Below are 16,625 nucleotides of genomic sequence, written 5' to 3' on the forward strand. Positions count from 1 at the left end.
GCAATGAAAGTTAAGGCCATGGTTGCGAATAATCTGGCCTATAGGAGAAACATATAATATAAAAACAAGAGGACCAAGGATAGAACCCTGAGGCACACCTTGAGCTATGGTAACAGTGGATGATTTACGAACACCAGTAGAGATGAACTGTTGCCTGTTTGATGTTGTTTGGGTTTGGTGGTACAAACTTCAATATTAGGGAACTAGGAATAACTTTTTGACAAATGTCTTGCAATCAATCAATCAATCAATCAATCAATCAATCAATCAATCAATCAATCAATAAGAGGGTTCAAGAGCCAAACATTTTCATGTTTTTTTTTTCAGATTTATTTTTCAAATCCCAGGTGCACTTAATTTGTCTCATTTTTCTCCTGCTCACATTCTTTCAGTTATAGCCTCCACATTTGATGAATAGCCAATGTTTATAAAATGTCACATACACATTTCCTCTGTACCATTTCTTTATTAATTACATTGCTATCCATAGACTCACACTGCTTTTTTTTTTGGCCATTTCTCTTGATTTAGTTGTAACACAAGTTATTGAGAGCAACCATGGGTTTGTGGATGCAATGGCACCTCATCTGAAAGGATCTTCAAATGAGTTGAAGGATAAAGAGTCACAATAAACCCTCAGGCCTCACCTTCCTTATTTCTCACTTTGCATTTGTGCTCGCAGAGGAGGAGCTTGGATTTCACTAGCACAATATAAAGCCTGATCAGTGACTCTTTCACAGTTACTATGATTTTTGCAGGAAAAAAGCAACTGGCCTTATTTATGCCTGGAACAAAATATTTAGAGGTAAGTCTCTCCGTAGTTAAGAATAGACTTTCATATTAAACAAAATCTATTTCCTTTTTAATGACTAATTTAAACAACTGTCTTATTTTTGCCCCAGGTTATTTCAGAGAATATCATAAGTTTCTGTCGAACATCCTTTACTGAACACTCCAAGGTAAGACAATCAAATTAGAGTCACTTTTTAGTTCAGTTGTATTGACTGGGGTTCGTCTAACCTCAATAACTCAAGAACATGTCAGCCTATAAATAATGTCAGCTTGGGCTTAACATTCTCGGTTGTAAAGTTCAGGAATAAAAATCTGTATGGCTCCGATAAATAGCCATAATATTACTGTAGGTATCATGCCGCCATTCTGTGTCTAAGAACTACAACGCCCAGTCCTCTTCCGCGTGACCTACGTCATGCGTGGGAGGGATCATCTACGTCGGTCCGCCATGCGCGCATAAGTCCAGGCGGAAGCTCCGCTCTTTGTCTCTCGCGTCCGGATTCCAGGGAATCTAGACGCATAAAGAGATGCTCTCAAACCCGAAAACACCTCTTTCTTGCAAGATCCATCATTCAGCGCGATTTCTTACCCTTGGCCAAGGTAAACTCTAGAGTCGCGCGATCTTTAAACTCAACCTGAGTTACAACCGGTTTATTCATATTAGAAGTGACGTCACGACTGCAGCTCAAACGCAGTTTTAATTTGTAATTAGGAGCGACCAGAATTCCTCCTGATTGAAGTTCTGTGCACATTAATCAGAGACTTTCCTTTCATCATGAACGACGCGTCGGATCAAGAGAAGTTCTCTGTCCATGGAATCGACTCACGTGCTTCATGAACAGCGAAGCTCTGCAGTGGCGAACATCTTCTCAGAACTTTGCTAGAGGCAAGATATTGAGTAAAATATATTTGGGCATAATAATTAAGCTAGTCTTAGGAATTTAGCTTTATTGAAATAGTGTGAATTTAAACCCAGGTTTATCTGTTACACTGTTAAACACGCAGTGTGTTGAATTGTTCTGTTTTTGTTTTAATCTCAATTTGTTTTTAATAGACAGGCTGTGCATGCTTCTCTCTCTCTTATTCTTACTAACATTTTAATTTCATTATTATACATCTTGATCTCATCAAGATTTCAGTGGATTCAGTATGGTTATGAGCTAGTGGGTTAGCTACAGCTTCCCTTTGTCTGCTTAGCAACACAAAGCTAATCAAGGCCTACCATGTGCTCAGCAGGCCATCAGGCCTGAGAAACCACACCTCAGCTAGAAATCCACAAGCTAGCTTTTTGTTCAGGCCACGTGGCCACTCACAAACACACCCTAGTTAGCTACGGCTAATTCCTTTGTCTTTAGCAACACGTGCTCAGTAGGCCTCACCAGGCCTAACAAACACACTTTAGCTAGGCCATAGGGCCTTTCACAAACACACACTAGCAACACAAGGCTAATCTAGGCCTCCACCACATGTAGTTAGCTACACGAGGCTAAACACATGGTCAAGTCCTTCCCACACACACACACACAAGCACACATTAGCAACAGAGCTAATCCTTTGTTCTATTTAGATAACATTCCTTTGTTTTAGCTAGCAACAAGCTAGGCCATACACAAACACACACACACACACACACACACACACACACACACACCACACATAAATACACACATATATATATATATATATATATATATATATATATATATATATATATATATATATATATATATATATATATATATACACACCTCACTGCTTGTATATATTGATTATTCATTTTTATCTTTGTTATAATAAATCCATTTATTAAACAACCTGTGTATTCATTTGTTGTGCAAGAATATTTCTGAAGTCCCCAATCTCTCAAAGAATTCAAAAAGGTGCATATATGTAATATGGTGAGTGATCATAATAATTTGGAAATATACCATAATCTAGCTGTTTGGTAATTTATCCAGGATTAATGGTATGATTCACTAAATGATTCATTGAACGATTCATTAAATGATTCACTTCAAATGAGACTGATTCTATGGTATGATTCAATTCAAATGAGTCAAAGTAAACGATTCAATGGGATTGATTCATTTTAATTATTAACCTTCAAATTTAATGAGACTGATTTAATGAGATTGATCACTTAATTTCAATAATTAACTGATTGCACCTACATTACTGTACACATTTGAATTTTGTATCTAATATGTAAATACTTGGAAATGTTAATAAAATAAATATATGCTGAGGGAATCTGTGAAACAATTAAAAGGGTCCCTGGCTCCAAATGTTTTGCCAACCCCTGCTATATACAATGTAAATAATTGTGCAACAAATTTATGATAAAACATAATTGTTCCTTTTGTTCTTTTTCAATCTTTAGGGGTTTGCATGTTTTGTTTTATTTACAGGTTGTGCTTGTCATCCTTGTTCCTTTTTCTGTTATTTTATTGACATTCTGACATTTGATGAAGAAAGGGCAACAGAAGCAGTACTACTATTAGTAGGCTATGTCCATTACTCCTAGGCTATGTCCATGACTGCATGACATTTACTCTGGCATCTTAAACTTGAGCCAGAAACATCCTTATTGTTGCTTCAAAGTTCCATTGTTTAAAGGTTGTCCAAGAATTAGCAATTGAGTATGCATTCATTACAGCATGCCAACTGGAGATGTTCTCTCATACACACACCTCCTGATTCCTTTCTTCTTTCTCCCCTAGCTCTTAACTTTATTGTATGAGGATAATTATCCAATCTCAGTTTAAATACATAACAGAAATATTTTATAACCAGCAGAGCGAGGCAAGGTCATGCATGTGTAGTAGTCACTGAAGGATGAAGTCCTGCCGCTCTTGATGCACGAATGCCATTCAGAACACCTTGAGTATTTGCACGTGCACCAGGAATGAGCATGTAATTTCTATCTGCAACAGGAACAGTCCCAAGACTATATACAGCATATAACTAGTGCATCTCAAACAATTAGAATATCACAAAAAGGTTCATTTTTATTAGAAATATTAGAATATTTAATTTTGAGTTTGAGTAATCTAGCCTAATTAATATAAAATTAGATCATACTGATTGTATAGCTGCTGCCAACACCTTTGAGCTAAAGGCAGGAATATTAAACATTAGATCTCTTACGTCTAAAGCGCTAATTGTTAATGAACTTATAGTGATCAGGAGTTTAATGTACTGTGTTTAACAGAAACATGGATTAAACCAAATGAGTATGTAGCATTAAATGAAGCTAGTCTTCCTGGATACAATTATATACACCAGCCTCATCTACAGTGGTGCTTGAAAGTTTGTGAACCCTTTAGAATTTTCTATATTTCTGCATAAATATGACCTAAAACATCATCAGATTTTCACACAAGTCCTAAAAGTAGATAAAGAGAACCCAGTTAAACAAATGAGACAAAATATTATACTTGGTCATTTATTTATTGAGAAAAATGATCCAACATTACATTACTCACATATCTGTGAGTGGCAAAAGTATGTGAACCTTTGCTTTCAGTATCTGGTGTGACCCCCTTGTGCAGAAATAACTGCAACTAAATGTTTGCGGTAACAGTCCTGCACACTGGCTTGGAGGAATTTTAGCCCATTCCTCTGTACAGAACAGCTTCAACTCTGGGATGTTGGTGGGTTTCCTCACATGAACTGCTCGCTTCAGGTCCTTCCACAACATTTCGATTGGATTAAGGTCAGGACTTTGACTTGGACATTCCAAAACATTCACTTTATTCTTCTTTAACCATTCTTTGGTAGAACAACTTGTGTGCTTAGGGTCGTTGTCTTGCTGCATGACCCACCTTCTCTTGAGATTCAGTTCATGGACAGATGTCCTGACATTTTCCTTTAGAATTCGCTGGTATAATTCAGAATTCATTGTTTCATCAACGATGGCAAGCTGTCCTGGCCCAGATGCAACAAAACAGACCCAAACCATGATACTACCACTACCATGTTTCAAAAATGGGATAAGGTTCTTATGCTGGAATGCAGTGTTTTCCTTTCTCCAAACATAACGCTTCTCATTTAAACCAAAAGGTTCTATTTTGGTCTCATCTGTCCACAAAACACTTTTCCAATAGCCTTCTGGCTTGTCCACATGATCTTTAGCAAACTGCAGATGAGCAGCAATGTTCTTTTTAAAGAGAAGTGGCTTTCTCCTTGCAACCCTGCCATGCACACCGTTGTTGTTCAGTGTTCTCCTGATGGTGGACTCATGAACATTAACATTAGCCAATGTGAGAGAGGCCTTCAGTTGCTTAGAAGTTACCCTGGGTCTTTTGTGACCTCACTGACTATTACACCCCTTGCTCTTGGAGTGATCTTTGTTGGTCGACCACTCCTGGGGAGGGTAACAATGGTCTTGAATTTCCTCCATTTGTACACAATCTGTCTGACTATGGATTGGTGGAGTCCAAACTCTTTAGAGATGGTTTTGTAACCTTTTCCAGCCTGATGAGCATCAACAACGCTTTTTCTGAGCTCCTCAGAAATCTCCTTTGTTTGTGCCATGATACACTTCCACAAACATGTGTTGTGAAGATCAGACTTTGATAGATCCCTGTTCTTTAAATAAAACAGGGTGCCCACTCACACCTGATTGTCATCCCATTGATTGAAAACACCTGACTCTAATTTCACCTTCAAATTAACTGCTAATCCTAGAGGTTCACATACTTTTGCCACTCACAGATATGTACAGTAATATTGGATCATTTTCCTCAATAAATAAATGACCAAGTATAATATTTTTGTCTCATTTGTTTAACTGGGTTCTCTTGATCTACTTTTAGGACTTGTGTGAAAATCTGATGATGTTTTAGGTCATATTTACGCAGAAATATAGAAAATTCTAAAGGGTTCACAAACTTTCAAGCACCACTGTAGCTGGCAGAGGAAGAGCTGTTGTGGTTATTTATAATGATTATGTAGGCGTCACACTTTTGTGACCTGGACATTAATTCAATATGTTTGAAGTTCTTCATACCAACATAACGTATGTAGTCACAAAAAATAAGTCTACCCAGTCAATTCCGTTACTTATTATTTACAGGCCCCCGGGTCCATATTCTGAGTTTCTTTGTGAATTTGCAGATTTCATCTCAGACCTGCTTATTTCCTTAGACTAGTGCTTCTCAAACTTTTTCTATCATTCCCCACCTCAGAAGAAGGGGATTTTTCTGCGCCCCACTTGTCCCATATCACACCAACAAAATGGTAAAAAAAAATACACAAGTCCATATTTTTCAATTTATTGAGGTAACATCAATTTGTAGCAATTTCTATTGTATAACATCAGATACATTCAATATGTTCAAAATAAAAATGTAAAAAATAACTCAAGTTCACAATTTTTCAAAATTTATTTAAGTAACATAAATTTCTATCTAGTTCTCTCAACACCAGCAACATTAAGAACAATGTTTAAAAATAAAAAATTATATAGAAAATGGGCAAATTAAATAAATTGTGCTTAAGTTTGTCACTTTTTAAACTTTACAAAGAGGCAGGGCGGTGGCAGGTGAACAAATGACTGCCTTCACAGCATTAGTGACTGCAATGGGCCTGTTTTGTGCTACAGATTTTTTCAAAACGGGGTTGAATGCTTGAAACTGCCACTCTCAAGTCATGCTCAATGTCAAGCTGAGATCTGTACTTTGTTTTTAGTGAAGCAACTGCTGAAAAACCAATCTCACAGAGATAAGATGTGGCAAAGGGAAGAAGAATGCCCACAGCTCTCTGCCCAATGAGTGGGTACTGGCTTTCAACTTCCAGCCAAAATTGACTGAGTGCCTGAGATGTAAATCTTAACCTCAGGGTGGAGTCAGAGGTCATTTCAATCAGTTGTTCCTCTTCAGCAGAGCTAAAATCAGCTGGTGCTGCAGAAAGAAATGAAAAACTTTATTTGCCTTTGCACATTAACAAGACAGACAGACAGACAGATACCTGCAGCATGAAATGGGTCCACTATCCAGTCATATTGTGTAGCACTGTTGGGAAAGTATTTTTTAAAGACTCCTCCCAATGCCGTGATGTGCTGCTGTATACATGGGATCACTGCGGTGGCACCAGAATCGATGCGCTCTGCGACTTCAGTGAGATTTTCGAAGACTTCGGTATGTCCTTGATCGACGCGCTTCCCCCATACCTCCAGCTTTCGGATGAAAGCAGTGATCTTGTCAGCCAGGTGAGGTAGGTGCTTGTCTTTTCCCTGAAGCTGGAAATTTAATTCATTCAGCTTTGCAAATACATCGCTGAGGTAAGCCAGTTTCATCAGAAACAGTTCATCGCCAAATTTGGCCGCTGCCTCATACATGCGCTCTTCTTCTAAAAACACCTGGATCTCCGTTCGAAGCTCAAAGATGCGCGACAAGACTTTGCCTCGGGAGAGCCACCTCGCTTTGCTGTGAAACAGCACAGCGGTATGGTCTGCTCCCATCTCCTCACAAATAGCGGAGGAGTCGCGCTTTCAGGGGTCTTGTTTTGATAAAATTGACCACATCCACAACTGCTGTCAACATCTCGTTTAATTTGGGGCTGAGGTGTCTGGAGGCCAGCGCTTCACTGTATAGAATGCAGTGCGTCCACTGTGCATCTGGCGCGGCCCTTTTGATCAATGCCTGGAGTCCCTTCCTTTTTCCTGCCATTGTCTGCACTCCATCAGAACAGAACCCCAAGCAATTTTCCCACCTCAGCCCACCTCTTTGAGGTAGTTGTCCATAATCTTGAACAGCTCCTCTGCCTTGGCTCTTGATGGTACAGGTTTGCAAAAGAGCAAATCTTCATTTAGTGACAGCTCGTTTACGAAACAGACATAAGCAATGAAGAGGCATGTTTTACTGCTGTCTGTTGCTTCGTCCACTTGTAAAGCAAAGCGACTTTCTTGCAGTTGTTCAATGAGTTGGGATTCGATGTCATTAGAAATGTCGGAAATTTGTCTCGCAACAGTGACGTTTGACAGGGGGATTGATTTTAATTTGGAAGCGCTTTTCTCATCAATCATAAGGCAAGGCAAGGCAAGTTTATTTATATAGCACATTTCATACACAGTGGCAGTTCAATGTGCTTTACAGAAGTAAAAGCAAAACAGTAAACAATAGAAAATAAAATTACATAAAATAAATGGGGAAGAAAAATAATAAGAATTAAACAATAGTAGAAATAAAATAATAAAATGAAGTAAAAGTTCAGTAAAAGAAAAAAAACAGCAGAATAAAATAGAATAAAAGTTAAGTAAAGTTTAAAACATGCAGAGACTATAAAAGTTAAGAGTTTAAAACATGTAGAGATGACAATATTAATAATTTAGCAGAAAGCATCTGAAAACAGCTTGGTCTTTAACCTAGATTTGAAGCTGCCAACAGCAGGAGCATTTTTGATGTCCTCTGGCAGTTGGTTCCATAGCTGTACTGCATAGTAGCTAAAAGCTGCTTCACCACACTTTGTTTTAACAACAGGTTTTAACAGTAAATTTTTCTGCTGCGATCTGGTAGATCTGATTGGGTTAGGCTGCTGTAACATATCAGAGAGGTAATTGGGCCCTGTACCATTTAAAGATTTGTACACCAGCAGCAATGCTTTAAAGTCAATTCTGTAGCTTACTGGAAGCCAATGAAGGGACCTTAGAATTGGAGTAATGTGCTCTGTTCTTTTTGTTCATGTGAGAACCCTCGCCGCTGCATTTTTAACCAGCTGAAGTCGTTTGATGGTCTTTTTTGGCAGGCCTGTGAAAAGGCCATTGCAGTAATCAACCCTACTAGAGATGAAGGAATGCATAAGTTTTTCCAGATCATTTTTGACATAAGTCCTCTTAGTTTGGAAATGTTTTTTAGGTGATAAAATGCCATTTTAGTGATTGCTTTCATGTGACTGTCAAAATTTAGCTCGCTATCAATGAAAACACCAAGATTTTTAACCATTTCTTTTGTTTTAATCCCCTTTGTGTCAAGAATAGTGGTAATCCTGAGTCTTTCATCTTTTTTCCCAAATAGAATTACTTCTGTTTTATCTGTGTTCAGCTGAAGAAAATTTTGTGACATCCAGTTGTTGATTTGGTCGATACACTGGTAGAGACATTCAAGGGGGGTATAATCATTAGGTGACAGAGCAAAATAAATTTGGGTGTCATCTGCATAGCAGTGATACAAAATTGAGTTGTTCTTGATAATTTGCCCAAGTGGGAGCATATAAAGGTTGAATAGTAATGGTCCAAGAATTGACCCCTGGGGGACACCACAGGTCAAGGACATTGATGTTGAGGTACAATTTCCCATGGTAATAAAGAAGCTTCTATCTTTTAAGTATGATTTTAACCAATTGATAACTTTACCAGTCAACCCAACCCAGTGTTCAAGTCGATATAGCAGTATGTTGTGATCAACAGTATCAAAAGCTGCACTGAGGTCCAGTAACACCAGGACCGATGTTTTGCCTGCATCAGTATTAAGCTGTATGCCATTTATAACTTTAATCAGTGCTGTTTCAGTGCTATGATTGGCACGAAATCCTGACTGAAAGTTATCAAAACAGCTGTTTGACATCAAGAAGGCAGTTAATTGATTGAAGACAATTTTTTCAAGGATTTTCCCGATGAATGGTAGATTTGATATTGGCCTGTAGTTGTTTAATACTGAAGCATCCAGATTATTCTTTTTAAGTAGGGGCTTTACAATGGCTTTTTTCAGGGATATACAGTAGGAACAATGCCAGTCTCTAGGGATGTATTTATGATTTGAAGCACATCTGTAATTATAAGATGAAGAACAGACTTAAAAAAGTTGGTGGGCAGAATGTCCAATTCAGATGTTGAGGAACTGAGATTTTGTACAGTTTTTTCAAGAGTCTCATAATCAATTAAACAAAATTCTGACATTGTGTTGAAGTTATCTGTCTGTGTCACTGGTGATTGCAGTTTTTCAGTTATTTGCAACTGAGATATATTATGAGCAATATTCTGCCGTATTTTATCAATTTTACCTTTGAAGAAGGATGCAAACTCATTGCATTTATTAACTGAGGGAAGTTCAGGTGCTAATTGTGGTGGGGGATTAGTTAGCTTCTCCACTGTTGAAAATAGCACACGGGCATTGTTCATATTCCTGTTTATGATGTTGGAGAAGAAAGACTGTCTTGCTTTACGAATTTCATAATTATATTTACAAAGCATCTCTTTATGGATTTGATAATAGATGTGAAGTTTAGATTTGTGCCATTTTCTTTCAGTCTTTCTACATTCTCTCTTTAGCAGTTTAACAGCTGGGTATTGCTTCCATGGTGCTTTCTGCTTGTCATTGACTCTTTTGATTTTGAATGGAGCAATATCGTCCATAATTTGGGTCATATTTAAATAAAAAATTTCCAGTAAATCATCTACAGAGTCTGACATTTTGGTTGAGATCCGAGAGAGAGCTTGCTCAAAGAGAACACGTGTTGTCATTTATGACTCTCCTACCCATAGTCATTGAGCTGTTCTGAATGTGGTATCATAACTGATACCATATCAATAGCAGCAGGGAGAATGAGTTGCTCAGCTATTGTATGTGGCTTTTTGCACTGGGCAATATGGTATGCCACTTTGTATGAAGCCATCTGTGCCCTGCTATTAACTGACACAGTTTTCACCATTCCCTTTTCCTGCTGCCGGTATTCCGCAAGTTTTCGTTCGAAAAAAGCTACGGGTTTATCAATGTGAGTGGGGTGTGCAGTCTCCAAGTGTCTGCGCAATTTGTTAGTCCGCATACTGTCGGCTGCCAGTTGCCGCAGGCATAATACACATAAAGGTCGCTCCTCATCACCTACCTCATCTACCGTGAATCCTAAGCCAAGGTAGGACTCAACATATTTTCTTTTAGGTTGGCATTTGGTACTTGCCTTCCCCTTCATTATTGGTGCCGTAAAATCCCCGACTTTAGCGGCCCTTTTAACAAACTTATCCATTTTCGTGCCTAGTCCTGATGTCTCAGGCTCAGCTAGCATGAATGCAGGTTTGAAGATTCTAGCGTGCGTAGTGCCCTAGAATCTTTCTGAGGTACGTAAACAATGGTTAGTCGCATAGCAACGCATAGTCAGTGCGAATGAAAAAGGAAAGGTGGCCGGTGTCGAGTGTAGATGTTTCCTATGTAATGTTCTTTAACACGTTTAGCAAGGACAATAACTGAACACATTTTGAGCGAGTGTAACTTACAAGCAAAACAGAAAGGCATAAATAAAGAATGCAAAAGAAATAAATACATAAATAATAATAATAAATCTTCCGATTTCACGCGCCCCACCTGCAATGCCTCTGCGCCCCACTAGTGGGGCGCGCCCCACACTTTGAGAAACGCTGCCTTAGACAAAGCCTCAGTTGTTGGAGACTTTAATATTCACTTCGATAACCCAGAAGACCCTCTGAAAACAGTGCTCATGTCCATTCTAGATTCAGGTGGGGTTAATCAGAACGTCATAGGACCTACTCATAATGGTGGTCACACTCTTGATCTAATACTAACAGAGAAAATATAGTCACACTTCCACAGTCTGAAGATACCTCAGATCATCTCACCTCATTCAAAATATGTTTGAGCAACAACATATGCCCCTCGCCACGCTACTGTATCAATCGTACATTGACGTCAAAGACTTCACAAAGTTTTATAAATAGTCTCCCAGAGTTATCAACTTTGATTGGATCACCATCAGACCCCACAGAACTTGAACAGGCAACTAAATACTTAGAGCCAATATTCCGCTATACTTTAGATAATGTATCACCACTTAAAAGAAAAAATGATTAGAGAGAAAAGACTAGCACCCTGGTATAATAATTACTCTCACACCTTAAAACAGACCACCTGAAAATTAGAATGTAATTGGCATCAAGCAAAATCGGTAGTATTCCAATCAGCATGGAAGGAGAGCCTCATGAAGTATAGAAAAGCTCTTAGTGCTGCTAGATCAATGTATTTCTCCACCCTAATAGGGCATAACAAAAATAATCCTAGAGTCATATTTAATACTGTAGCAAAATTAACTAGGAAAAAGACCACCATAGACACATGCACACCTGCAATGTGTAGTAGCAACGACTTCATGAATTTTTTTCAATGACAAAATTGAAAATATCCAACAAAAATATCAAACTACTAATTTGAGGCCAGACAATTTAAGTAACACTTCAGATAACAACATAACTGTATCAGATCAGGAATGAGAATTTTTTACTCCCCTTAGAAATTGAACTAACTTCATTAATTTCCACATCAAAATCTTCAGCTTGTGTACTAGATCCCTTACCTACATGACACTTCAAACAGATAATACCAGAAGCAATTGAACCTCTTCTAAAAATAATCAATTTTTCCCTTAGAATTTGCTGTGTACCCAAATCCTTTAAATTAGCAGTTATCAAAACCCTGATTAAACACCTGACCTTGACCCCTGTCAGATGTCCAATTATAGGCCAATATCAAACCTCCCCTTTATCTCCAAGAGCCTAGAAAAAGCTGTAGCACAGCAGTTATGCTCATATCTGCATCGGAATAACATCCATGAAATGTATGAGTCAGGCTTTAGACTGCATCATAGCACAGACAGCACTGGTTAAAGTAGTAAATGACCTACTGTTGGCATCTGATCAGGGCTGTGTCTCCCTGATTGTATTGCTTGACCTTAGTGCAGCCTTTGACACCACTGATCATTCCATTCTCCTGGATAGACTAGAAAATGTTGTGGGAGTTAAGAGAACAGCCCTCTCCTACCTCAGGTCTTATTTAACTGATCGCTATGAAGTTGTTGATGTAAATGGTGATTTTTCCATGCATATAAAGGTAAAGTTTGGTGTTCTGTCTTAGGCCCACTGCTTTTTTCTTTATGGATGTTACCTCTGAGTAATATTATTCATAAGCATGGTATTAGCTTCCACTGTTATGCTGATGACACACAGTTGTATGTTTCTGCAAAGCCAGATGAAAGACACCAGCTTAATAAAATTGAGGAATGGGTAAAGGACATTAGACACTGGATACTTATTAACTTCCTTCTATTTAACTCTGACAAGACAGAAGTACCTGTACTAGGACCACATGCAGCTAGAAGTCTGGTTTTCTGATTACATAGTAACTCTGGATAAAAGACCTTGGGGTGATCATTGACTCCAGCCTTTTGTTTGAAGCTCATATTGATAACATTACACAACTAGCTTTCTTTCATCTCAGAAATATTGCTAAGGTAAGAAATATACTGTCACTACACAATGCAGAAAAACTAGTTCATGCTTTTGTTACCTCTAGGTTGGATTATCATAATGCCTTACTTTCTGGATGTTCCATTAAGTGAATAAACAAACTCCAGTTAGTTCAAAATGCAGCAGCAAGAGTCCTTACTAGAACTAGAATATATGACCACATCATCCCTATCTTATCCACATTCCACTGGCTCCCAATCAATTTTCTCATGGATTATAAAATGCTACTATTGACCTTTAAAGCACTGAATGGTCTTGCGCCACAGTACCCGAGCAAAATTCTGGTCCTTTATGACCTGCCATGCCTACTTAGATCAAAAGGTGCAGACTATCTGTTGGTACCTCATATAGTGAAGGCTACATCAGGGGCAGTCTTTTCTTACAAAGCCCCACAGTTACAGAATAGCCTTCTAAGTAGTGTTTGGGACTCAGACACAGTCTCAGTGTTTAAGTCTAGGCTGAAAACATAACTTTTTAGTCAAGTCTTTTGTTAATTGTTTTTTATTAGGTAAAGGAGCAGATCTGGAGGGTCATCAGGCATACCGGTAGAGTATTTTGGTAAACTGGGATGTATGGATGCTCTCTCTCTCTCTCTCTCTCTCTCTCTCACACACACACACACACACACACACACACACACACACACACACATGTTCACATGGGCTTGTTGATGGTAGAGTGGCTGGTTGCTTTATGCCCCAGGGCTCCCTCATGTCTGTGTAACCTTCTGGCTCTCCTTTTTAGTTATGCTGTCATAGTTAGTCTTGCCAGAGTCCCTGTTTGCACTCAGCATAAAATGTATCCTGTTCTTAACCATTATGTGGCACTGGACATACCTAACAACCTGTCCCCCCCCATCTTTCTCTCTGTCTCTCTCTGTTGAGTTACATGTCAATTCTGAGACACCAGTGATGCTGACCTCTTTTGCTCTTCAGACCTGCCTGACCCATCCTGATGCCCTACATCTGGCTGGAGTCTCATCACATTGCTCCTGTGGAGGACGGCCCCATATGGACAGTTGAACAATACACTTGGTCTCTGGACACTTACAGTTTTGCTATGATGGCTGAGGACTACAATTGCCATGATAATTTTAGGACTGCAGTTGTCATGAGCAGTTTTGCACTCAAGTCTCCATCAATGAATGGTTGATAACTTCAACAAAATAGACTTCATGCTAAAACTATATTGAATTTCCTGGTTACACAGTTGTACTTTGTGACTATATAGGACACAGTTATAGAAGCAAGTTATTTATCATCATGTTATCTGTTATCACCCAAATGAGGATGGGTTCCCTTTTGAGTCTGGTTCCTCTCAATGTTTCTTCCTCATGTCACCTGAGGGAGTTTTTCCTTGCCACCTTTGCCACAGGCTTGGTAATCAGGGATAAATACATTTATTAGGGATAGAATTAGCTCATGTTTAAAGTCTTTAATTTCCTGTAAAGCTGCTTTGCAACAATGTCTGTTGTTAAAAGCGCTATACAAATAAATTTGACTTAACTAAAACAGTATAAATACTGTGTATCTCTCAGTCGAGTTCAGTACACTCAACCACAATTATGGGGTAGACTGTTGACTTGACAGTTGTCCAGAAGACAATCATCGACACCTTCCACAAGGAGGGTAAGCTATACAAATAAATTTGACTTAACTAAAACAGTATAAATACTGTGTATCTCTCAGTCGAGTTCAGTACACTCAACCACAATTATGGGGTAGACTGTTGACTTGACAGTTGTCCAGAAGACAATCATCGACACCTTCCACAAGGAGGGTAAGCCACAGAAGGTCATTTCTGAAAAGGCTGGCTGGATAACCACAGCCTTGAAAGGATTGTCAAGAAAAGTCGATTCAAGAACTTGGGAGAGCTTCACAAGGAGTGGACTGAGGCTGATGTCAGTGCATCAAGAACCACCATGTACATAGGTTGTCAGGAAAGGGCTACAACTGTCACATTCCTAATATCAAGTCACTCCTGAACCAAGACAATGTCAGAAGTGTCTTACCTGGGCTAAGGAAAGAAAGAACTGGACTTTTGTTGCCTAGTAGTCCAAAGTCCTCTTTTCAGATGAAAGTAAAATTTGCATTTCATTTGGAAATCAAGGTCCCAGAGTCTGGATGAAGAGTGGAGAGGCACAGAATACATAGTGTTTGAAGTCCAGTGTGAAGTTTCCACAGTCTGTGATGATTTGGGGTGCCCTGTCAGCTGCTGGTGTTGGTCCACTGTGTTTTATCAAGTCCAAAGTCAACACAGTCGTCTACCAGGAGATTTTAGAGCACTTCATGCTTCAATCTGTTGACAAGCTTTGTGGAGTTACCAATTTCCTTTTCCAGCAGGACTTAGCACCTGCCCACAGTGCCAAAACTACTACCAAATGGTTTGCTGACCATGATATTACTGTGCTTGATTGGCCAGCCAACTTGCCTGACCTGGACCCCATAGAGAATCTATGGGGTATTGTCAATAGGAAGATAAGAAACACCCAACTCAAAAATACAGACATGCTGAAGGCTGCTATCAAAATAACCTGGGCTTCAATAACGCCTCAGCAGTGCCACAGGCTGATTGCCTCAATGCCACGCCACAGTGATGCAGTGATTTGTGGTAAAGGAGCCCTAACCAAGTATTGAGTGTATAAATGAACATACTTTTCAGAAGATGGACATTTCTGTATTGTAAATCCTTTATATATACATTATTTGATGTTTTACCTCATGAATTTTAATGTTTGTTTTTCAAAATAAATAAAATGATTTTGATTCTTGCAACACATTAAAAAAAAAAAAAAAAGGTGGGATGGTAAATCATTTCCCACATTGTAATGATGCCAGTCCTTTTCGCTACACTTAAAATATGTTTAGGGAATGAAGATACCTAATGATGAAGTGTTTCAGGTGTTATTTTGTCCCATTCTTCCTGTAAACAGGTCTAAATGTATGCAACAGTATGGGGTTGTCGTTGTCTTCTTCCACAGCTATTCCTTTGTAATGTGTGCAAAATGTGGTTTTGCATTGTCTTGTTGAAATCCCCCTGTAAAAGATGTCTTGTAGGCAGCATATGTTGCTCCAAAACTTCACTGTACATTGTAATGCAGTACATTGTAATGTATTGCATTAATGCTTCCATCACAGAAGTGTAAGTTACCTTTGCCAAGGGCACTGACACAACCCCATACCATGACAGACCCTGGCTTTTGGACTTGTTGCTGGTAACAGTCTGGATGATCCTTTTTGTCTTTGGGCCGGAGCACACAGTGTTAATTTTTTCCCAAAACGTTTGAAATACTGATTCATTTGACCACAATACACATTTCCACAGTGTGATGGTCCATCAGATGCTTCTGAGCCCACAGATGTCAGCAGAACTTCTGGACACAGTTAGCTGGAACTACCTAGAGATATCAAACTTGGCAACGCAACTACTAGGAATGATATGGAAATCCTTCACAAAAAGATGATCCCACTTGGCCTGATAGTGACACTATAATTAATTTCATGTGATATTGATTTCAAATTAGAGTCACATCTACAACTTATTTCAACAGCTCTGAAAAATGTTGTTGTTTGGGCTTGGTGGTACA

Source organism: Neoarius graeffei, chromosome 24 (assembly GCF_027579695.1).
Source record: "Neoarius graeffei isolate fNeoGra1 chromosome 24, fNeoGra1.pri, whole genome shotgun sequence".
Lineage (NCBI taxonomy): Eukaryota > Metazoa > Chordata > Actinopteri > Siluriformes > Ariidae > Neoarius > Neoarius graeffei.